Source organism: Orycteropus afer, unplaced genomic scaffold (genome assembly GCF_000298275.1).
Source record: "Orycteropus afer afer isolate SDZICR_OR568_19922 unplaced genomic scaffold, OryAfe1.0 scaffold00171, whole genome shotgun sequence".
NCBI lineage: Eukaryota > Metazoa > Chordata > Mammalia > Tubulidentata > Orycteropodidae > Orycteropus > Orycteropus afer.
The window spans coordinates 6,686,015-6,695,382 of NW_006921758.1; positions in this window are offsets into that span (position 1 = coordinate 6,686,015).

A 9,368-nucleotide genomic window follows, 5' to 3' on the forward strand; every position below is an offset into this window, starting at 1 on the left:
AAAAAAAAAAAAAATTATTTTCAAGTAAAAAAAAAAAAAAGATGTTTGATAATGTCCTTTCAATAATTTGAAAACAGACACTTAGATTATTTCTGTAGATCTGACATTTGAATATAAAGGGAGAGAAGTACAAGTAATTTATTTATTTTTGATTTTTTTCACATTTATTGAAGTGTAATTTACATACAATAAATGCATCCATTTGGAGACTCAAATCTGATAAATCTTACAAATCTATACACACACACATATATATGGATGCATTTATTGTATGTAAATTACAACCACATTTCTTCAAAATAATAAAGGTTCAGTAACATGCTTACAATTGCAAGACAGAAAAACTAAATAATAGGTTCAACAGTTGATTTTGTTCCAGGATATCCAAAAGTGCATTTTAGTTTAATTTAAAATAAAGAACATTCTTTTGTTCCCATTTACTAATGTTTATTAGGTAAAAATAAATGAATCTGCAGAGATAAAACACCAATAAATATAAAATACCTGTAAAGCACTGGGAAGTCACAGACTATAATGTCAGTGAGAATATGTGAAAGATATTAGGGACCCTGTAACTCAAATGCCTCTACAAGTTTATGGTTAAGGAGCCAAACCATACCACTGTTAGAAGGAACTCAATGCACTAGACATGAGCTCAAATGGTCATATTCAATGACAGAGCTTTAGAAGAGATGTGATATCAAATTCCTAAGATTTCTCCCTTATTGATATTTTTTTTTTTTACTTCTTCTACCTTCTTCCCTCTGTCCTTGAGGATTCCGAAGCCAGAGCACTATCTGACTATAAATAATTTCTTGTTACTTATTTCTATTCAGTTGACTTGAATGTGAATGTCTCTATTTTCCTATTTTGAGACTGAGAATAACAATTCTACCACATGAGCCAATGTTTGCAAGATGCCCTGAAATCCTGAAACTAGGAGTGTGGAGTTAGGGTTATGACTTCTCCACTAGTAAATGACCTCCAAGGTCTCATTCCATCCTGCAATGCTAAGATATGCCTCATTTGCTGCACATCCATCATAATCAAGGGGCTAAGGTCAAGGCTGCAATTACCAGAAGCACTGGTCCAGGCCAGACACTGAAATGGTGGGAAAAGAATGTGCTTTCACTATAGTACATGAACAGTCAATAAAATTCAGCATATATCTTATGGACGAATAATATAAATGAAAAGAAAATTAATTTTAAGACTCAAAATGGAATTGAGACAGGTCAGGGGAAAACTCATTTAGGAAACAGAGTCAACCCTGACATTCAGGCAATCATAAACTAGCAAAGGAAAGAGAGAATAAGTTATTTTTTACCATGAAAGTAAGTTAAACAGTCACATTTTTTTTTTCAAATCAGGAACAGATTTGGGCAGCCACAATTTGCCATAATGAGTGGACTATTTTAATTACCTCATTGGATGAGGGTCATTTGACCGGGGTAACTAATACTGCTTTAACTCCACATAATTCTCCAACCAAAACAAATCTATCCACAGAACGTTTCAGTAGTCTTAATGGATGATAGTACTGTCTGCCTTTAGCACATTATTTCATTAGCACTTGAAAATGCTACTGAAGATTTTCTTCATTTGTAAGTCTCTTCTTTTTAATATCTGAATACTCTAAGCCAGACAACACAAGAAGTAAAATAAAAAGGTAAATTTCTGTGGCATTTAAAACACACCAAAAGATATTTTTATGGACTCAAGACATTCTAAATTAAATCAACAGCAACACATTGGGAAAGAAAAAAATAACATAGCAAAATTCCAGAGCAGCAATTAAAGTGTAATGGTTAGGATGAAGAGTTTTAAAGCCAGATTGCTTGAGTTCAAGACACCCGTCATTCCTGAGGTACAACTCACCTACTCATTCTGTGCTCCAGTTTCCTCATCTCTGAAAACAGGAATAAAGCACACCTAATTCACAGGGTTGTTGTGAGGAGAAGTTAGCTAATGTATGCAAATGCCTTAGAGCAATCACTTGACAGACAGAGAGCACTCAAGAAATGTTAGATAAAAGTAATTTTTAAATAAATAAGGACAAGGAACAATTAGAAAGCCCAAAAGTTTGCATTTTTCATTAATTATTTGAGAGTTGGATTTGTGTTCCTGGGAGATCTATTTTGTTTTTGTTATTTTGTCTGTACTGCATCAGACTCCGGTGTAGGTGGGAGACAACACTGAAGACTAGCACTGGGACCTCAACACAGATGATTATACAGAAGACACTACATTCCCTGAAGAATGCTCTAATGAGCAACTAATCTTTTCTGAAACCTACATTCATTGCAATCATTTTCACAATCATCCATCAAGTCCTGCAATTCTCCCTTCAAAATGTTTCTCCCATCTTTTCTACTCTCACCATTCTGATTCAAGCTCTCATCTTCTCTCACCTGGATTCATGCAGTCACCTTGAGTTCTGTCTCCCTTCCTCTAACTTCATAATCCTCAAATCTTCCTTCTCCATATGAAACCATGCCATTACCCCACTTAAAGGTGTCAAAGACTCTTATCATTGCCTCCAAACCTTCTATGGATAAATATCTACCTTCCACTCCAGTCTCAATTATATTACCAATTGGTTTACAAGAAACTGCTTGTAGTCTCTTGCGATCTTATTTTTCTCCTTTCCTTCATGCTCCGTTCTCTGTAATGTGTATCATCTGCTCCCAACACCACAAAAGCATGGAGATACCTATTTTCTCTAATCTAATTTTCTCAGGTTTTCCAACTCCATTTTTATTGAAAAGTGAGGCAAAAATTAATTCTGTCTATATTAGATTTATTGTTAATAAGGATTTATTCTCAATTCATGTGTTCAATGTATACATATACTTTCATACATAATCTTCTACTATCATACTCTCATCCTCTTTAACTAACCAACATGTAAATCATGTTTAAGATTTACATCAGGGGTCACCTTTCCAAAATCATTAGCTGGAACCCATACTCTCTCTAAATACTACTACCTTGGTGATTAATGTTTGTCTTTGCTTTCAATTTTCAAAAAACACCTACCCTAATTGTAAAGAACTGTCACAATCATTTTGAATTTAAAATGTGAATGACCTTAAGTTTCTTTCTTAATAGAAAATTGACTTTAAAAAAGTATTGATTTGGATGAAGGGAAAGGCAACATTAAAATAAAATAAAATAAAAAGATAGCTTTGATCCCTTTTCTTTAGGCAGCTAATTTAAATATTTTAAAGGATGCATCCTTTGTGGGGAATTGCAGTAAATGTCATGAGACAAAATATGTATGAACTGCTGTATGGAAAATGAATTTGCTCTGTCAACTTTCACCCAAATCACAAGAGAGAATTTAGAAAATAAGTAAATACATCCTAAGACAAGCTCTGTGGGCCACCACTTGAATCCACCACTGAGAACACTTAGAACTTAGTATCAAAGCTACTTTGTGACCAACTTGTAGACACAGCGCTATAAAGAGAGAGTCAGAGCATCCCACATGTATAATGAATAAGGAAGACCAAGAGGAAATGATACATTTGAGTTGTGGTACAATGAATACTGAAAATACCACGGACTGCCGAGAAAACAAACCGATCTGTCTTGAAAGAAATGTAGACAGAATGCTCCTTAGAAGTGAGAATGGCTAGACCTTATCTCGTCTCAAATACTTTCGTCATGCTATTAGAGGAACTGGTTCCTGGAGAAATTTATCATGCTTGGTAAAGCAGAGTGTTAGTGAAAAAGGGGAAGACCCTGAATGAGATTAATTGATTCAGTGGCTGCAACAATGAACTCAAGCATACCAAGAACTGTGATGACGGCCCAGGACCGGGCAGTGTTTTGTTCTGTTGTACACTTGTTCACTATTAGTCAGAGCCTACTACATGGCACCTAACCACAACATAGATCCACCAGCCATGTGTCAGTCTGTCATACTGTGGTGAATGACTTGTATGTTGCTATGATGCTAGAAGCTATGCCACTGGTATCTCAAATTTCAGCAATATCATCATGGTGGACAAGTTTTAATGTAGTTTCCAGACTGAAACAAACTGACAGGCTTGGTGCTTTACTAAATTAGCCAATGAAAATTTTATGGATCATAATTGAACATTGTCTCACTTATTGTTGGACACATAATCAGTAGGTATCAATTACTAGAGGAGGACATTATATGTGGTCAAGTAGAGGGTCAGAGAGGGAGAGGGAGACTCTCAGTGAAATGAACTGGCAAAATAGCCACAACAATGGATTAAGACATGCCAGCAACTGTGAGGTTGATGCAGAATAGGGCACTTGTTTCACTCTGTTGTACATAAGGTTACTATTAGTTGCAGTCAGCTCAATAGCAGCTAACACAAAAATCTCCTATATATAAACTTCTCTCATGCTAGAAGAAATATATACATTGTTCATCACTACAAAATTGTTTATAGCAGGAAAACATAGAAAGCAACCCAAATATACATCTATAGGAGACAATAATATATCCATTTAATGAAAAAGAATTAGTAAGAGACTGATAAGGAAAGTTATCTAAGGTACATTGTTAATAAATGTTGTATAATAAGAAAGGGATGAAATAAGAATATACATTAATTTTTGCTAGTATTTGTATATTACAAAGATAAATAAGAAACTAATGAGAGAGCATACCAAAAAAAAAAAAAAAAAAACTCACTGCCTTTGAGTTGGATCCAACTCATAGTAACCTCTCCTTGGGTTTCCGAGGCATTATCTCTATCCAAGTAGATTGCCCAATCTTTCTTCTGCGGAGTGGCAGGTGGTTTTGAGCCACCAGCCTTCTGGTTAGCAATCAAATGCCTTAGGCACTATGCCACCAGAGCTTCCAAAAGAGCATATAGTAAGTGTGTAAAAATGAAGTGGACAAAAGTAGGTAAGAGTGGGATTTCCCAGTGTGATATTATAATGTTTTTATTCTTTTAACCATATGAACATATTACTTAGTCCAAAAATCCCTTATTCAGACTCATAGCAACTCAATAGGATAGAGCAGAACTGCCCCATAGGGGCAGTAAACCTTTACAAAAGTATGGTGCCACATCTTTCTCCCATGGAGCTGCTGAGGGGTTCGAACCAATGACCTTCCACAGCTGGCAGCTGAGTGTTTTAACCACTGGGCCACAAGAGATCCTTAAAATGATTACCAATTTTTTTAAACTGAAAATAAAAAGAACACAAAAGCATAAGATCCAATGGTGGAGTTTATGTTCCAAAATCATCTATGATTTCTCCCTATGCTTTGACTATTTTTAAAGGGCAGGCCCCTTGTAAAAACCTGCCTGTCTTGTCTGATTAGTGAAGATACTGGTTAATAAAGTTAGTGGGCTCTACCCCAGGCAGAGAAAGAGCTTAAAGCTGATGTGAAAATGTTTTTTTTTTACATCTAACAATTCATCCAAGCACAACTGTAAAATGCTTTTCTTTTTAAAGGCTTAAATCATGATTATTTATGTTCCATATTTCTAGAGCAACAATATGCTTAACAGGAGTACAACAATGAGTGAGAAGAAATCAACATAAATCAAGAGCAGTTGCAAAAAAAAATGGAAAATGAAATTGTAACTATTTCAAGAATAGAAGCTTAGGAGGTAGAACCAAGATAGCAGACTAGGCAGATACACTACCCAGACCCCCTACAACAAACCCCTGGGAAACCAGGTGAAATGGATAGGGATGACAATCTTGGAACTCAGAGCTTCAAAAACTCACTGCCATTAAGGCAATTCAACTCATAGTGACCGCTCCTTGAGTTTCTGAGGGAATATCTCTACAGAAGTAAGTTGCCCAATCTTCCTTTCAAGGAGTGACTGGTGGGTTTGAAATGCCTGCTAACCAGCCTTCTGGTTAGCAGTCAAGATCAAATCCCTATTAAAGGAAGAGCCTAACAAAAACAGTAGCAAACAAGGAGGCATACAGAGAGGTGAATCATCAACTGATGTAGTATAGTGCAATCATTTTGCATTACTGCAAGCAACATTTCGATTGAGGCAGGAACAAAATAACCAGCCCTGACTGCCCAGGACTACACTGGCACCCACATCAGTAACTGGCAACCAGAGAGGTGTGATTTTCACCTTATCACACACAACTTTATGGTGACCAGAGACACAACCAAACCATCTCATGCCCACCCACCTGGTGGCCACTCAAAGCCCTGCCCCCACTGCTAGTACTGTGTTGTTGTCATTTTGTTTTTTTTTCCACTTTTTCATTTTTCCTCATTTTTTAGTTCTTCCCTCTCCCTCCACCATTTTTTTTTTCTTTTTTGATTCCTCAAGGCACACCTCACGCCTCCCATCTTCACAGTTGGAGGCACTCACTTTTGCCACTATGTAGTTCCAGTGCCCACTCTCACAGAGTGTGCACCACATGCCCACACAGCCATGATTGGTGAATAACACTTTTCTTTCATTCCTTTCTTCTTTTTCATTTTTTCTTACTTCTTATTTCTTCACTATTCTTCATCCTTGTATTTTTCTTTTTTATTTCCTTTATATCTTCCTTTTCACACATATCCTACTTTTTCTTTTACCTTGTTTTTTTGTGTTTGGATCCCTCAGAGCAGACACTCTGCTCACACTCCCTCCATGAAAGGCAGCACCTGCCTCCATGGCCTCCAGGGGCAGCAGTGTGTGATCCTACAGAGAAGGAACCCCATCTATCCACAACTTCTGCAGTCAACGATGCTCTCACCTGCCCCTCCACAGTAACTGGGGTGACCACCCTTGGAATGAGCCCAGCATTCCTTCTCAGCTATGTTTGGCACTTGAAGTAGTACTATTATTTTTCTTCTCATTTTTCTTTTTCTCTTTTTTACTTTCTGCTTGGTTCTTCCCTTTTTCCCTCTCATACTTTATTTTTTTTTTTTTTTTTTTTTTTTCTTTCCTCTTCCCCATCTTCCCCCCCACCATCAGTCAAGAACCAGCAATTCCCCCCACTTATACCTGACACATGTGCCACCCACTAGGTGAGGATCATCCTCTCAAGAAGCACTGAATCTATGATAGATGGTGGCCAACAGCTACCTAGCCTGCTCTCAGCTGGCTCTACACAACCAGTAATTAGAGGCTCATGCACACTCTCCCCCCTACCAGCAAGTTCACCCAAAACAGGTTGTGAGTGCCTCAGTGCTGCTAAACTAGTGACCAGAGCTCAATGCCCAACCTGTTGCCCAGGTATATTAAAACAAAGCAAAAACTTAGTGCAAAGCAAAACAACATACTATCAACAAATTAATGTAATAACACCACAGTGTTTCAGAGATTACAGACAACTTCAAATAAATTTTAAACAAACAAACAAAAAAAAAAAAAAGGACAAGAAGATAAAGCAAGTGGCCAAAGTACAGGACTACAGGGCCAGAAAATCATCCAGAGGAAAAAAATAATACTGAACTACATGATAAGGAATTCAAATGAATTGAACATAGAACTTTTCATCAGATTAAGAAAGAAATCAAGAAAAAATGAAGAAAACATCAAGGAAATCCTAGTCAAAATCAAAAGAATAATAGACAAAATTATAGAAGAATTCAAGAAAACAATAAAAGAACAAACTTGACCAAGGAAATGGAAAGTGAGAAACCATAAATAACAGCAAAGAGAAATCTGGAAGATTAATACTATAATCTCAGAAACATATAATATATTGGAAGGTCAAAAGAGTAGAACTGAACCAATGGAAGATAGAATTAGTAAACTTGAAAACAAATCTCAGAAAATGGAGTCTTGTCAGTAGTCACCACACTAATTCCCTCTAGCATCTTAGTGCCTGAAAAACTAGGTACAGCAGTTTGAATTAGAGATTCTAGTGCTCTGAACAGCTCATTGAATTACAGTGTACCAAACTCAGGGGAGGAGGATTAAAAAGAAGAAAGAGACAAGGGGGAAAAATAACAAGAACAGGAGATCTACCCTGCAGAGAGCTGACAGCCAGGCAAGAAAGGCCATTAGAGACCTCCCTGGGGGAGCGCTGATCAGCAGGCAAGAAAGGTCATTCGAGACCTCCCTAGGTTAAGGAACAAGACACACCACACCAGCATACCAGCGGTCACCCCATAGATCTACCTTCAGCACCAGATTTTATCAGTAACTTGAGTCAGCTGTGTTAAAGTGGGCACTTCCAGCACCACTGAAACCCAAGCAGAGAGTCCACTGGTACGGCAAGAGGACAGGCCCAGGAAGGTACCCCCTCAGCAGATCACTGAACAAGCTTGGGCCAGCTTTTTGGCACTGAGAGACCCACACTTGACTTTGTCAGTAATTTTGGGATCACTGGGTGCGAATGGGCACTACCTTGCCTCCAGCACTGCTGAAACTGAGCAGATCTTTGGCACTACAAGCGGGCGGGCCCACAGAGGAACTCCCACGTTGGATTGCAGTGTGGGTCAGTAACACGAATGCGCAAGCCCTAGGAGGAGTTCACACCATGGATCGCGGTGTTGGCCAGTGTCACAAGCAGGCAGGTCCAGAGAGGAACTCCCGTGGGAGATCATGGAGCCAGGCAGTTGTCTTGGGTCAGCATTTTGGCAGCAAGGGGCCTTGTGAGTGGGGTTTTTGGGTGTGTCTGAGCTTGGCAGAAAGTGACAACCCCCTACCAACTGAAGTCTTTGCTGAACATGAGCTGCAGGCCGATAAATAACAGTACAACGGCATCATTAGCAGCCTGCTCAAAGCACTAGAAACTGCCTCTAGCAATGGGAAGCTTTCCTTCTTTCTCTCTTCTACTCCCACCCTCTCCATCAATAACCTCACTAATCCAATAGAAGAAATCACATTCAGCTACCATAATACCTCCTGGTTTGAATTCCAAACGCTTTTCATGAAAGAGACCCATATCCACATTCCACACAGTGATCCCATCACCACAAAAAAAAATAAAAAAACAAAACTGCAGAGCAACCCAGCATACTTGAATTAATAACTAAAAAAATAATAATAAAATATACCAGCTCCACCTTTTCAAAATACTAAATCATGAAACCAAGACAAAACAAATCAATACATAACCAACAGTTAAAGACAACCTCAAACTGTCCAGGAAACAACAGGCAACCTCAAATCAAAAGAAAAAAAAAAAAACAGGACAAGGCATTAGAAGCAAAACTACAAACAAAGGACTCATTAAACATGGAGGAAAAGGAGACAATAGAGTTATCTGAGAAGGAATTTAGTAGATATGTTTATAGAGCTTTACAAGAGCCTAAGGAAACCCAAAGCAGAAGCAAAGAGAACACAGTTCCCTGGAAGAACTCAAGAAAATCATTGAAGAACAAAATAACAAGATTAATGCACAATCAGAACTCATACAAAAACAGCAGTTAGAAATGCAGAAGATGAATACCAAAATTA